Here is a 16,351-nt window from a genome sequence, read left to right on the forward strand (position 1 = left end):
ATTAGGTGAACTGGATAAGCAGATGAACAGTTATGAAAAGAGACTGACTGCGCAGTCTAAACATCCAACTTTACCCATGCCGCTAGAGGTGAAGTCCCTTGGAAATTATTGATGTAATTGAACGTCCAAACGGGTTCCTCAATATTTTGCTGTGTCCTTTTGCTTAGGGCGGTGATTTGTTGGATGTTGGAGAACCACAGAACCATAACCCCTTGTAGCTGACATGATATGAAAGCGTAAACCACGGGCGACACAGTACAACGTCAGCAGATATAATACCTAACCAAGAACCCCCTGTGCAGTGTGACAGCACAAAGAGAGGATTCAGGAGGTATATGGTGACTGAAAATCACAGAGAAAAATACTAAATAAGTATATCCTGTGAAAATACCTATATCAACTAATAACCCTGACGCACTTAGCCCCCCTCAGGGTACAGTATGTAGGGATAGCAGTATGTGTGAGATACACGAAGTAGATATCACACAGCAGCTATATGCACACACACAGTCACATGTACAATGCAGCAATTATGACAAACAATAAAACTGCACTGGACTAGCAATACTATGTACCACTAAGTAAAGCTATATAGATATAACAATGCACAGTAAAGACTGGATGTATATCACAGGGTACTTGTACTAAATAGCCCTGTAGTAATGCACTGTTTCTTAACTAACACTGTCAAAAGACATGTAGAATACTTAAGTGTCCTGTAAAATGAACAGCGCTGATGATACAGGCGGCTTTACAGAGGAGACTTTGCAGTCCCAGAATCAGCTCAGCATGTGTAATGGCGCCAAACGCTGACAGGGAGTGAGGGAGAGAGAGAGATGCAGCTCCAGGGCAGGAGCATTTACTCTAAATGGCGCCCTGGGGGAGGGGCTACAGGTCAGAGCCTTATCCCCTTGCCGGACTTCACAACCTGTGCCCTTGCCCTGGTGGTCTAGTGGGGTCCCTGTACCAACACAGTGTCCACGCCAGCGTGCGCGGCACACCTCCTAAAGACCACGCCGGATTGCAATTTACAGCTGGTCCCGCCTGGGGGTCCCTCTTACCACCTACCTTGATGTGGCCAAGCGATCCCGGAGAGTTGCGGTGAGTGTGTGTGCCTGACCAGAAGAATCGGAGCCCTCCGCTGTAAGTACCCAGCAACCAGGGACGCGGGAGTATACAGCGCCGCAGGGAGAGGTGATGGAGCTGCAGCATGAGATGTCAAAATGACATCTAGCACTGTGAGTACCTATGCTGCAGCCCTTGAAGTCTTCTATCTTCTTTTAAAAGCTCTTTTCACCCTGCCTGCTAGTGTCCTGCCTGCAGGGCACCAACTTACAAACTGAGCTTCTGTGCACGGAGGCGGGGTTATAGAGGAGGTGGAGCTGAGCATCTTGGGAACAGTCAAAGCTTTTAGCCTGTTGGTGCCTCGGATCAAGATCCTACTCTACACCCCGATGTTATCTCTGTGGAACCCAGTGTACCCTGCTGCAGAAAGTATATTGTGAACCACATTAAAAGTCCTTGAGTGTTGTCCGTTTTCCCAGGGGTCTAGAGAGAAAGAGGCCTGTGTGCAGGATCCTCCTCTCTTGCCGGCTGTGCTGTAGAATCTGGGCACTAGGGCCACTAGGGGACCCCGGCGCTGTTCCAGAGTCTAGTGTGCAGGCGCAGGTCTCAGAGAAAATGGTGCTGCATTGTGCCATTTTTCTGGTGATTCCTGCATTGCTGCTGCTGCCAACACGGAACTCTGAAAGGTAAGAATTGTAAAAAAAAAAAAATGGGTGCAGGGTGTGCAGTGTGAGCCTACCTGGACCCCCGGGGGCCCATGTGCACCGCATGCACTGCACTCATTATAAATACGCCACTGCCCTTTCTATGTATATGTATAAAAATGCAATTCACCAGAACCCACCTAGTGGTCACCTGCATCTCCCCTCTGAGAGGTGGTGGTGATAGGGTTTGCAGGTTAGGGAGTGCTAGGCTGTAAGATTCAGGTTTAGCTGTATCAGTAAACAACATAGGCGTGCGCAGTACATTTTATTAGGGGGTGCACCGTCGGAGGGGTGTGTCTAGCACCACCTTTTGGGCGTGTCTAGCACCATCTATTGACGGTCAACGCAATATAAAATATCCACCCTTGCACCAATCCTAATAAAGCAGATACATTGTCAGATGTTGTGGTGTGCACCAAATAAACACCCCTGATGGCACTCACTGCAATTACAGTGCTCCTCCTCAGCCTGGTCTGGCTCTTCCTCTCTTTCCTCTGCAAGCTGCAGCAGCTTACTTACAAGTCAGTCACTCACTGACACTGACAGTCGCAGACTAGTTACTGCTGCTGCTGCTGCTGGAAAAACGAGTGACGTGTCAATGTTGCTGCCGATCGCCTGCCAGTATTGAATTTGTCTTCCTAAGAGGAACACTGGCTGCATGCTGCTCCTCATCAGTGGCTGGCGTTGGCATAGCATAGAAGGAGAGAGGTGGACGTGTGGCGGGTGGGCGTGCGAGCAGCATGACGTAATCACATCACGCTGTTTTTGTACATGGAGGTGGAGCCGGGAGTTTGAAAGCCGATGGCAGTGGCACCCTTGATTAACCCAAGCGTCCGGTCAGTAATACAGTCCTGACAGGGTGCAGCGCAGAGAGGACAGTAATCAGCTTGCTCGGCGATCGCTGCATCAGGCATGTGAGATCGCACACCTATGGTAAACAATACTGGAGAGGATGGCAGATCCATGTAACTTCCAGGTGCAACTTTCTATCCTGTACACGCTGGCGCAGCCCTGCGTTTGGGTGTATTCTCTGGAAAAGAGGGGACTGGTTTTATTAAAACAGGTGATGACGCATGCTCCTGTGCATGATGAGTTCATTCAGAGAGTATATGATGAATCATGAGATAGTGGAAACCAAGAATTCTTTTTTACAGAATTAGTGAGGGAGAAGTCACAAATAGACCCAGTAGAGTCAGGCTGTAGGGGGGTTGGGGCAGAGATGGAAGTAGAATAGGTACAGGATATGTGACTGCAAAACTGTGGCCCTCATTCCGAGTTGTTCGCTTGCTAGCTGCTTTTAGCAGTCGTGCAAACGCTAAGCCGCCGCCCTCTGGGAGTGTATTTTAGCTTAGCAGAAGTGCGAACGAAAAAGATTGTGCAGTTTCAGAGTAGCTCGAGACCTACTCCTAGCTAGCGATCACTTCAGACTATTTCGTTCCTGTTTTGACGTCACAAACACGCCCAGCGTTCGCCCAGCCACGCCTACGTTTTTCCAGCCACTCCTGCTTTTTTATCTGGCACGCCTGCGTTTTTTCACACACTCCCCGAAAACAGTCAGTTACCACCCAGAAACACCCACTTTCTGTCAATCACTCTGCGGCCAGCAGTGCGACTGAAAAGCGTCGCTAGACCTTGTGTAAAACTGCATTGGCTTTTGTGAAAGTACGACGCGCGTGCGCATTGAGCCACAAACGCATGCGCAGAAGTGCCTGATCGCTGCGCTGCGAACGAAAGCAGCTAGCGATCAACTCGGAATGAGGGCCTGTGTGCGTGGAAAAAATGCAAATGCACTCAGAGTTGTACGCATCTTGCGATGCACCTGCTCCTGTATGGTTTGTTATTGCTTATGAACAGTGTATTTGCACCTACCCTATAGCAAGTGAAAAAGATATGCCTGCAGGTATATCTGGATACATGCAACCAGAGCCGGCCCTATTCATAGGCAAATGGGGGGCACAAGCAGCTTCTGCTGATTAAAATGATATGCAGCATGCCTCTATTTTGTGTGTGACTGCGGCTCTATCTGCATATGAAATGCATTTCTAATGTGCGGCATATGTGTAAGTGACATTGGGGGTCATTCCGAGTTGATCGCTAGCTGCTTTCATTCGCTGCACAGCGATCAGGTGAAAAAACTGCACTTCTGCGCATGCGTATGCAGCGCAATGCGCACGCGTGTCGTACTATTACAACGAACAATGTAGTTTCACACAAGGTCTAGCGAAGCTTTTCAGTCGCACTGCCGGCCACACAGTGATTGACAGGAAGAGGGTGTTTCTGGGTGTCAACTGACCGTTTTCAGGGAGTGTTCGAAAAAACGCAGGCGTGCCAGGAAAAACGCAGGCCTGGCTGGGTGAAAGCAGGGCGTGTTCATGACGTCAAAACAGGAACTTAACAGTCTGAAGTGATCGCAAGCGCTGAGTAGGTCTGAAGCTACTCTGGAACTGCACAAAATTATTTTGTAGCCGCTCTGCAATCCTTTCGTTCGCACTTCTGCTAAGCTAAAATACACTCCAAGTGGGCGGCGGCATAGCGTTTGCACGGCTGCTAAAAACTGCTAGCGAGCGAACAACTCGGAATGACCACCATTATGTGTATAAGGGCATTAATAATGTGTGTCACATGTGTAAGGGGCATTACTGTGTGGTATTATGTGTATTATGTGTATAAAAGCATTACTAATGTGTGGCATTATAAGTATAAGGTGTACTACTTTGTGGCGTAATGTATTGAAAGGGCACTACTGTGTGGTCTAATGTGAATAAAGATTAATATGGAGTGGTGTAATGTGAATAAGGGGTGCTACTGTGATGAGTAACGTGTTACTACTGTGTGATGTAACGTGAATAAGAGGCACTATTGCATGATATAATGTGAATAAAGTTGCAGTACTGTGCGGCGTCATTTCAACTGGGGCTATTACTGTGTGGCCTTGCCCCTTCCCAGCAAGAACACGCCCCGTTTTGGGCTACGCATGTGCACACTGTTCCTATTTAAAATATAGGGGGTAGGAACACCAAAATGGGGACTGCTATGGGTGAGGGGTGATGGTGCTGGGATACGGGTACAAGGTCAGAGGCGGAACTACTGGCTGTGCTAGGGGGCACCAGCCACAATCTTGTGTAGGGCATCATATTGGTTAGGGCTGGCTCTGCATGCAACTCTGCATAGCCGACAGTTCTGTAGTCTCAGTGAGCTTTGCCTATGTGAGAATGCCAGGTTATAGCCTAGTTATGCCTCTTCAGTCCTACGCTCAGTCGGAAGCATGTGCTGTGTGAATATATGCAGAATAAGCTCTGCAAACAGGTGCATATTTAACACAATAGCCACCCCTATTTTATTGTATTGAGGGGAAGCTATTGGCAAGCTGGTTCTTGTAGATCTACAATTGTACTTCTTGTACTTCCAAATACAGTAATACCCTGTCATCAACCAACACCCAAGTTGCCAAGAAGAGCCCCAATGCTTGTGATGACCAAATTGGGGTTGGCATTAGAGATGAGCGGGTTCGGTTCTCTGAGAACCGAACCCTACCGAACATCACGTCCCAAGCCCGGATTCGAGTCCAGCTCCGAACTTCCCACCAGACTCGGAAACCAGAGCGAGGCAAAACGTCATCATCCCGCTGTTGGATTCTCGCGGGTTTTGGATTCCATATAAGGAGCCGTGCGTTGCCGCCATTTTCACTCAAGTCCTGAAGAGTGTAGAGAGAGGACGTGTCTCTATCCTCAGTGTCTGTTTGTGTGGGAAAATGGTGTGGCAACCTGCTCTGTCTTATGTGTGTCATTCCAGTGCTGTCTTGTGCTGCATCAGTCCAGTCACAGTGGTGGTGTCCTCTGCTGACATATGTCCAGGCTGTTGTATAAGTCCAGTCCAGTGGTGGTGTCTTGTGCTGCATCAGTCCAGTCACAGTGGTGGTGTCCTCTGCTGCCATATGTCCAGTGCTGCTGTATAAGTCCAGTCCAGTGGTGCTGAGTTGTGCTGCATAAGTCTAATGGTACTGCCGAATAAGTCCAGTGATACTGCCATATAAATCCAGTCCAGTGGTACTGCCGTATAAATCCAGTGGTACTGTCGTATAAATCCAGTCCAGTGGTACTGCTGTATAAATACAGTGATACTGACATATAAATCCAGTCCAGTGGTACTGCCGTATAAATCGATACTGCTGTATAAGTCCAGTGATACTGCTGTATAAGTCCAGTGATACTGCTGTATACTGTATGTCCAGTGGTACTGCCGTATAAGTCCAGTGATACTGCCATATAAGTCCAGTGATACTGCCGTATATGTCCAGTGGTACTGCTATATAAATAAAGTCCAGTGGTACTGCCATAAAAATCCAGTCCAGTGGTACTGCTGTATAAATCCAGTGATACTGCCATATAAATCCAGTCCAGTGGTACTGCCGTATAAATCCAGTGATGCTGCCATATAAATCCAGTTCAGTGGTACTGCCATATAAATACAGTGATACTGCCATATAAATCCAGTCCAGTGGTACTGCCGTATAAGTCCAGTGATACTGCTGTATAAGTCCAGTGATACTGCCGTATATGTCCAGTGGTACTGCCGTATATGTCCAGTCATACTGCCGTATATATGTCCAGGGGTACTGCTGTATAAGTCCAGTGATACTGCTGTATATGTCCAGTGATACTGCCGTATAAGTCCAGTGATACTGCCGTATATAAGTCCAGTGATACTGCCATATATGTCCAGTGGTACTGCCATAAAAGTCCAGTGATACTGCCGTATATGTCCAGTGATACTGCCGTATAAGTCCAGTGATACTGCTGTATATAAGTCCAGTGATACTGCCGTATATGACCAGTGGTACTGCCGTATATGTCCAGTGATACTGCCATAAAAGTCCAGTGATACTGCCGATTTGTCCAGTGGTACTGCCATAAAAGTCCAGTGATACTGCCATATAAGTCCAGTGATACTGCTGTATATGTCCAGTGGTACTGCCGTAAAAGTCCAGTGATACTGCCATATAAGTACAGTGGTACTGCCTTATAAGTCCAGTCCAGTGGTGCTGCCATATAAGTTCAGTGATGCTGTCCTGTGCTGTATATTATTTACTCCAAATAAAGGGGTTATTAATATTTAATCCAAATTATTTTTACAGGGTTTGCCCTGTGTGGTATAGAGGTACGCTCGCCTGTGCTGCATTTTGTTATATAACGCCAGAAAAATAATGGAGAACAAAAATTTGGAGGATAAAATAGGGAAAGATCAAGAACCACTTCCTCCTACTGCTGCTGCTGCTTTTGTTGCTGCTGGGAGTCGATCGTCATCCCAGAGGGGAAGTCGGAAGACTACTTGTACTACTTCAACTAAGCAAATGACTGTCCGGGAGTCCATTGCGAAGAAGATGAATATGCAAGCAGTCATCCTGTTGCAAAGCGGATAACTGAGGCCTTGACAGCTATGTTGGTGTTAGACGTGTGTCCGGTATCCGCCATTAGTGCAGTAGAACTGCAGTGCCACTCCTAGATGGGCCAGGTGTTTGTGCCGCACACTTGTGTCGCTTAGCTTAGTCATACAGCTACCTCATTGCTCCTCTTTTACTTCTTTGCATGATGTGCTGTTTTCGGGCTAGTTTTTTTTAAGTGCATTCCTGTCTGCCACTGCAGTGCCACTCCTAGATGGGCCAGGTGTTTGTGCCGCACACTTGTGTCGCTTAGCTTAGTCATACAGCTACCTCATTCCACCTCTTTTACTTCTTTGCATGATGTGCTGTTTGGGGACTAGTTTTTTTAAGTGCCATCATGTCTGCCACTGCAGTGCCACTCCTAGATGGGCCAGGTGTTTGTACCACCATGGTGCAACTTTTAGGCCTAAAAACATTATTGTGAGGTGTTCAGAATAGACTGGAAACAAGTGGAAATTAATGTTATTGAGGTTAATAATACCGTAGGATCAAAATGACCCCCAAATTCTGTGATTTTAGCTATTTTTATGGTTTTTTCAAAAGTCATCGAGATCCAAAACCAAAACCCGAAAGGGTGATTTTGGCAAAACCTATCCAGATCCAAAACACGAGCCGGGATCCAGATTCAAAACCAAAACACAAAACACGAAACGTGCCCGCCGCACATCTCTAGTTGGCATCACATCACTGCAGGGCTACCCCATACTATGGGCCTCTATGTTACACAGTAAGGCCAGCCCACATTTAAATGTGCATGCTTCTACTGTTTTAAACGTATGCTGGACAGTTATTATTGTAATACAGGGCTTCCCAAATCCAGTGCTCAACAGGACATGTTTGTGGATTTTTTTTTAACTATGAACAGTTGAGTTAATCTACAGGTATCTTGCTAAGAGATGAATACTCCAAACTGCTTCAACAGACAGAAATCCTCAAACATTACCTTTTGGGGTGCTTGAGGACTGGAGGCGGGAACCACTGTTATAACAGAATGTTACTTCATGGGGGCAGGAAATACATCAAATCTAGTGAGCCCTCCATGCAATGCTCTCCTTACAGCAAGTAACACATGTATGAAGAGCCACCAAACTGGGTGGAAACCTGTACTCCAGGAATGAAATGTATAATAAATGGTAATATATAAGTAATGATAAGTAATGATAATATATCACTTAATGGTATCCTACCCAAATTTGAACCTTGAATGAAAACAAGCATTTCACGATCATCTACATTATTTTTTTTTAAGCTGGAGAAATGTCATACAGCCGTGAGATGATAGGAGTTCCTCACTTGCCTCTGATGGAATCATATTTACTACTCCAGTGGGTCGTCTTTTCTCCCGTAGCTTACGTTTTTCAATTTGAGTACGATGCTTCTTTTGAGTGCTCCCCTTTTTCTCTTTGGTTTTAGATGTTACTGGATCATGGGCTTCGATATCTGCAGACCCAAGAGACTGAATTTTGTTGGGAGCTGATGTTACCTTTGATCCTTCAACATCTTTTCCATGTTCTTGGCCAGCATGTGAAGACCTGGTTTGTGTTTGGTGATCCACATCTTGGTTTACCTGGATCTCTATGGACTTGCTCCCAACAAAGCTAGATGAAGAGGAGCGTAACCTCATTCTTTCTCTCCGTGCCCTCCATTCTTCCAAAAAGGGAACCTGCTCTGCACTGTTGCACTTGGGATCTCTAGACATCGTTGGATTCTAAAAGGAGACCATTAAAAGCAAAATCAGTCACAGAAGCACATGTATAAGAATATGGATAAAAATTAAGTTGTCATTAGATAGTAGTGTAGTGCTATGTCCTCAGATGCTTAGTCCTCAGAAAGCTTTTATTTGCTTTTAAAAAAAAAACACTTTTGTTTAAGGTCAAATTAATAGTGACACTAGGGATGGCAATCTGTAAGTTAATTATCAATGGTTACAGTAGATGGAGCAATGGTTGATTAAAATCAATGGCATTAAACCATTGACAGGGAACCATCAATGGTTTGCACCCATTGATGGACTTGTTAAGTGACAGGTGGTATGCCAGTTAGGGAAGGAGGGGGCTTAGCGAGCCACTGGGGCTAAACTCTGTACCCCTTACACTGAGTAAAAAATGTTTTTAAAAATCCACCTCTACAAACCATCAATTTTTATTAACCATTGATGATCGATGTCCATCCCTAATAGAGACATCAGGCCTAATTAAGAGATGGACACACTGACGATGTTGCACACTAATGGCTGATATTGTCAGTCTGTACATGTGTCCTGATTGTCACCACTCAGAAATGCAATACGGGTTGGGTGGCGCGGTCTGTCATTTTTAGTGGACATACCTAGGTGGTAACTAGGGTGTGGCTAAGCAGATGTTGGCGTGTCACTGAAAGTGGCTGTGTCCAAAAACGCTTAAAACCCTCACACTGGAGGCCACACTCAGAAGGAGAAGTTGCACCTGCTATAGGGCTGGTGCAAGTGTTGATGGCACACCGAAGGTGCATCTAAAGATGCTCCGAGATGGAAATGCACCATCTCAAGACACAGCAAGGGGCATCTCAGTTTGTAGGACCTTAGAATAAGACTCAGACATAACTGCAGCAAAAGATTCAGAGACATTAATGTAGTGCCTGATCCTGAGTTGCATGCAGAATCATACATAGCAGCATCTATTGGTGGTCGTCTGTCTGTGACTTTATGCAAATGGTGCTAGAAACTTTCTTTGTATACATCCATATACCAGCAGGTGCAGTGTCTCCATCTGACCATGAAGTCCTATGTCTGTAGCTGTGCATCTATGGAATCAGCATTGACCCCGACATTCCCATAAAACTTCAATTGAACGGAGCATTTTTGCATTCATTTCTGGCCACCTCCCAATCACTGCCAAGGAACACACATCACTTTTCCCAGTCCCTGACAAGGAACACCCATCACTTTTCCATAGAATTTTTACCACCTCCCAGTCCCTGCCAAGGAACATCCATCACTTCCATAGAATTTATAGCCCAGTCCCTGCCAAGGAACACCCATCAATTTTCCACAGAATTTCCGGCCACCTCCCAGACCCTGCCAAGGAACACCCATCACTTTTTTGCAGCATTTCTGATATTGTTTGCCTTGATCGCAGCTGGTCCTTTGTGAGTGCACTCTATGTAACGGATTCTCTGTAGGTCTTTTTAGGAATTTTGCACATGCACAGTTGCAAAACTTTCCAATGCCAGACGCAATGCCGATGCTCTTGAAGTTGAGTTGTTGGTTTTTTTTTGGGGGGGGGGGATTTGGTTTGTTACTGCACATGCATCTAAGTCACACTGCACATTCATCCCAATTGTGGGCATGATTCAGAGGTGTAAATTAATTTGATGTTAATGCAAATCTCCAATGTTTTAATACCTGCACATGCACAGAAGCTGAACCGCACATTTGCAAACCTTTCAAACCTCGGATTCTAATGTTGCTCGCAGGGATCCAAAAACCGCAGCATGATTCCCATGTTCCTGATGTTTGGGCTCAGTGACAGATAGCGTACCAGAAAATTGTGAGGTGTCAGCCCAGTTTTCAGGGCATGTTGAAGCCAGGGCTCTGTCCTCGGACTCAGTTTCACTGGTCCCAGCAGTGCGTTTTCACCGGACATCCTGAGTAACCTCAGTGTTACTCACATGTCCAAGATTCATACAGATGATCCAATGCTGTGTTGTGAAAAGAACATATCCCCCAAGTTTCTAGCCTGCGGAATAGAGGGACAGTACCCTCACAGTGATCGTCTGCCCCACTACCCGGTCGAGACAATGGGGCAGAACCATCAAATAAGGAATTTCATGTCTATATTAGGACAGTTGGTAAGTATTGTTGGCAGAGTGTTCTGGGCTATCTGGTGCAGTGACGTCAGTCCACACTCTTTGTGACTTAAACAGTAATGCAGGTTTATTTAGTGTACACAGGTGACTCAGATGTGACACTGATAGCGGTAATCAGGAGCCCATATATCACACAAGGTAACAGCATTAGGTAGTGGTACTTATCAGGAGATGTCTGTGGTGGCGAAGCATGGAGGACTGCAGTCTGACTCCCACTGTAGAGAAGATGATGCATGCCCTGGAACACTGTGAGTATCTGTAGCTGAGATCTGCTCCCAGTCTCGGCTCTGCACACTTGTACACACAGGACTCTCTCTCAGTCTCTGTGTGTGTGTGTGTGTGTGTGTGTCACACTCTCCGCACTCTCTCTGAGATGGAGGAAGAGGAACTGAATCATATGACTCCACCTCCGAGTGAGGTCTAACACTAGGGGATGCACCCATAGATTGATACACAGAAGGAGACAGGTACAGAGCGCACCATATCCTAACAAGTACTGTATAGCGGTTGGGTATGAAATGCCGGCAGTCAGGATCCTGACTATCAGAATCCCGACAGTCAGAATGCTGACAGATCCCGGTGAGTATTCAAATCTAACCCTAGTCCTAACCACTCCTCCGTAGCCTAACTTTAACCCTGAAAGAAGAAAAAAGATGGCTGCGCTGCAAGTGGGAAAGAGCAATGATCCACTAAATGTGTACAATTTGATAAATTTATTAAAAACAGATTTATTAAAAGCGCTAACTGATTAAAAAACAGCAATATTCTGTACATTTAAATGTGCCATGTGCATACAAAAAATATATATGAAAAGATAATTTTTTTACCCAGAATACTGGTTCAGGACATGTATCATAAAGCTCTGTAGGATCCGTTCCAAATATTGCCCTGGAGTGCTAAAAGTCCAGTTATATTCCACTGTGGAGAGTCCCTTTTATATGGTATTTAGAGAGTCCTTTACAAATTCCATATGCCGCTAAAGGATTGAAGATGGAATACAGTGTCCCATGTGCAGTGGGTACCTCATGCAGTGCGGTAATTGGATGGTGCCTCTCTGGGACTCCTCTGGAAAGCTGGAAAGGATTGGTAAGGGCTGGTCCAGATCTAATTGAGAAGAAGTCCTGCTCCAATGGGTAAAAACCTGATGCGTTTCGCTGCGTATGCCTTGCAGCTTTTTCAAAGCCTTTTGAAAGGCCTTTGAAAAAGCTGCAAGGCATACGCAGCGAAACGCGTCAGCTTTTTACACATTGGAGCAGGACTTCTTCTCAATTAGATCCGGACCAGCCCTTACCAATCCTTTCCAGCTTTCCAGAGGAGTCCCAGAGAGGCACCATCCAATTACCGCACTGCATGAGGTACCCACTGCACATGGGACACTGTATTCCATCTTCAATCCTTTAGCGGCATATGGAATTTGTAAAGGACTCTCTAAATACCATATAAAAGGGACTCTCCACAGTGGAATATAACTGGACTTTTAGCACTCCAGGGCAATATTTGGAACGGATCCTACAGAGCTTTATGATACATGTCCTGAACCATTATTCTGGGTAAAAAAATTCTCTTTTCATATATATTTTTTGTATGCACATGGCACATTTAAATGTACAGAATATTGCTGTTTTTTAATCAGTTAGCGCTTTTAATAAATCTGTTTTTAATAAATTTATCAAATTGTACACATTTAGTGGATCATTGCTCTTTCCCCCTTGCAGCGCAGCCATCTTTTTTCTTCTTTCGTGATTATATTGGGAGTGACTTCCCTCTCAAACTAGGCTGCCGCTTAGCCGAGCATCTCGCCTCACAGCGCCCGAATACCCTTGGGTATACATTATCCTTCTCGCATTAACTTTAACCCTGTCTGACTTCTCCTGCAGCTTAACCCTGACCCTCCCCCTAGTGCCTAACCCTAACCCTAATACTTACCGTAGGGATCCGTCAGCATTGTGAGCGTTTGGTTTCCACTGTTGGGATTGTGACCATTGTGATCCTTACCACGGGGATCCTGGCTGCCAGAATCCTGAGTTCATCCCATGCAATGCAGCAGAACCACACAAGAAAACTCCAACTGAACGTGAGAAACAAGATTTGGGTGCACTTCATTGGGGGGGCTCCCACTCTCCCTGGAATCCCGGGCCTGGTCTGACTAGTTAGGGAAGATGAATGCTTTGGCCATGGGACCATTTCTTTAGTTTTTTTACACTTTTTAACTACTTTTCCACAGAGAAGCACAGTGTGCTCTGTGCAGGCTTTTACAAACACACTGCTCAAGGGGACGTGTATTTCAAAACTGTATTTTGGGCTGACTTTCCACAATTTACTGGTGTGTTTGAAAACACTGGGGCAGATGTATTAATCTGGAGAAGGCATAAGGAAGTGATAAACCAGTGATAAATGCAAGGTGATAAATGCACCAGCCAATCAGCTCCAATATGTAAAATAACAGTTAGGAGCTGATTGGCTGGTGCATTTATCACCTTGCATTTATCACTGGTTTATCACTTCCTTATGCCTTCTCCAGGTTAATACATCTGCCCCACTATATTTTTGGTAAATTCCGGTGTTTCAGTGATGACTATGTAAAGTACTTCCGAGTTTGGCCGATGGTGTATTCCATGCAACACTCCCGTATTTTGCCTTTAGTAAATTCTTGATATTGCAAATTCAGGCAAACACTGTCCTTAGTAAATTTACCCCTCAGAATGAGTCCCAATGTGTCTTAAAAACACGTTTTCCCCTAAAAATATACTTACTATAGTAACTGCAGTTATAACATTTTTAATATATTGTATTCTAAGTGAAACATTAAATTACCTGACATATTATCTATTTTTTTATTAAAATAAATATATTATATGTTATTCTAAATTATTTTAATGTACTTTATGATAAATGTTCCAAGAAAGTCTATCATTTCCCCCTAAAAAGGGAATTCAATTAGCCACGGTAATTTACCACGGCCAGATGATCCCGACAAATGCAGGAAGGGGTGGGGTGGGGGTGGGGGTTCTGGTTGCCCAGAAACCCCATCCTCTTGGCAAGTGGCTCAAATTATGACAACAATAGCAGTGGTATATATAACATGAATACTAGAGCTGCCGCCACATCATGCAGTTTAAGGGACAGATCAGAGCTGCTGCACATGACCAGTGATAGCAGCTTCCTCTACCAAGTTTGATGTGTGTGAGGATCTGAATCCTCAATCAGTACACTGGACCAGAGAGTAGCTGCCAGGAAGAAGAGACAGGATCCTTACCATGAGGTGGGAGAATGTGTGCTTAGAAAGTGCAGTACTGGTTCTATTATGTTTGCGTATTTAGTTATTATAGTATGTTTGCCCTTTTCCTGATCACTTATTTTTCTCTGACGTCCTAGTGGATGCTGGGGACTCCGTAAGGACCATGGGGAATAGACGGCTCCGCAGGAGACTGGGCACATCTAAAGAAAGATTTAGGACTATCTGGTGTGCACTGGCTCCTCCCCCTATGACCCTCCTCCAAGCCTCAGTTAGATTTCTGTGCCCGGCCGAGCTGGATGCACACTAGGGGCTCTCCTGAGCTCCTAGAAAGAAAGTATAGTTTAGGTTTTTTATTTTACAGTGAGACCTGCTGGCAACAGGCTCACTGCAGCGAGGGACTAAGGGGAGAAGAAGCGAACCTACCTAAGTGGTGGTAGCTTGGGCTTCTTAGGCTACTGGACACCATTAGCTCCAGAGGGATCGCACACAGGACCCGACCTCGTCGTCCGTTCCCGGAGCCGCGCCGCCGTCCCCCTTACAGAGCCAGAAGCAAGAAGGTCCGGAAAATCGGCGGCTGAAGACTTCTGTCTTCTCCAAGGTAGCGCACAGCACTGCAGCTGTGCGCCATTGCTCCTCATGCACACCACACACTTCGGTCACTGATGGGTGCAGGGCGCTGGGGGGGGGGGCGCCCTGAGCAGCAATATTAACACCTTGGCTGGCAAAACTGACACCATATATAGCCCCAGAGGCTATATAGGTGTAAATTACCCCTGCCAGAATAACACAAAAAGCGGGAGAAAGCCCGCCGATAAAGGGGCGGAGCCATCTCCCTCAGCACACTGGCGCCATTTTCCCTCACAGCTCCGCTGGAAGGATCGCTCCCTGGCTCTCCCCTGCAGTCCTGCACTACAGAAAGGGTAAAAAAGAGAGGGGGGGCACTAAATTTAGGCGCAGTATATATATAATACAAGCAGCTATAGGGGAAAACACTCTGTATAGTGATATCCCTCTGTTATATAGCGCTCTGGTGTGTGCTGGCATACTCTCCCTCTGTCTCCCCAAAGGGCTTTGTGGGGTCCTGTCCTCTGTCAGAGCATTCCCTGTGTGTGTGCTGTGTGTCGGTACCGCTGTGTCGACATGTATGATGAGGAAAATGATGTGGAGGCAGAGCAAATGCCTGTAAATGTGTTGTCACCCCCTGTGGGGTCGACACCTGTGTGGATGGACTTATGGAAGGAATTACGTGACAGTGTCAGCTCCTTACATAAAAGGTTTGATGACATAGGACAGCCGGCTACTCAGCTTGTGACTGTTCCAGCGTCTCAAATGTCATCAGGGGCTTTAAAACGCCTGCTACCTCAGATGGCAGACACAGATGTCGACACGGATACCGACTCCAGTGTCGACGACGATGAGACTAGTGTACCCTCCAATAGGTCCACCCGTTACATGATTGAGGCAATGAAAAAAAGGGTATTATGTTCGGTGAGAAAAAACTACCAGTAGTTTTTCCTGCATCTGAGGAATTAAATGAGGTGTGTGAGGAAGCCTGGACTTCCCCCGATAAGAAATTGATAATTTCTAAACGGTTATTGGCAGCGTACCCTTTCCCGCCAGAGGATAGGTCACGTTGGGAAACATCCCCTAGGGTAGATAAAGCGCTTACACGTTTATCAAAACAGGTGGCACTACCGTCTCAGGATACGGCCGCCCTAAAGGATCTTGCTGATAGAAAGCAGGAGGCTACCCTAAAAGCTATATATACACACACGGGCATTATATTGCGACCAGCGATTGCATCGGCATGGATGTGCAGTGCTGCTGCGGCGTGGTCAGGTTCCCTGTCGGATAATATTGATACCCTGGATAGGGACAATATTTTGCTGACACTAGAGCATATAAAAGACGCTGTCTTATACATGCGTGATGCACAGAAGAAAGCACCGTATTATCAAGTACAGTCCTTTCGGCCCCATAAACACAAGAAGGCTCGAGGCGCATCCTTTCTGCCGAGAGGCAAAGGTAGAGGGAAAAAGCTGCAGCATACAGCCAGTT

The 16,351-nt window shown here is 46.0% G+C and overlaps 1 pseudogene; it reads right to left on the minus strand.

The window, feature by feature from the left end:
- LOC134968639 (PRKC apoptosis WT1 regulator protein-like) overlaps positions 1-16,351 on the minus strand; it is a 157,006-nt pseudogene that overhangs the window by 99,634 nt on the left and 41,021 nt on the right.

Source organism: Pseudophryne corroboree, chromosome 11 (assembly GCF_028390025.1).
Source record: "Pseudophryne corroboree isolate aPseCor3 chromosome 11, aPseCor3.hap2, whole genome shotgun sequence".
In the NCBI taxonomy this organism is placed as follows: domain Eukaryota; kingdom Metazoa; phylum Chordata; class Amphibia; order Anura; family Myobatrachidae; genus Pseudophryne; species Pseudophryne corroboree.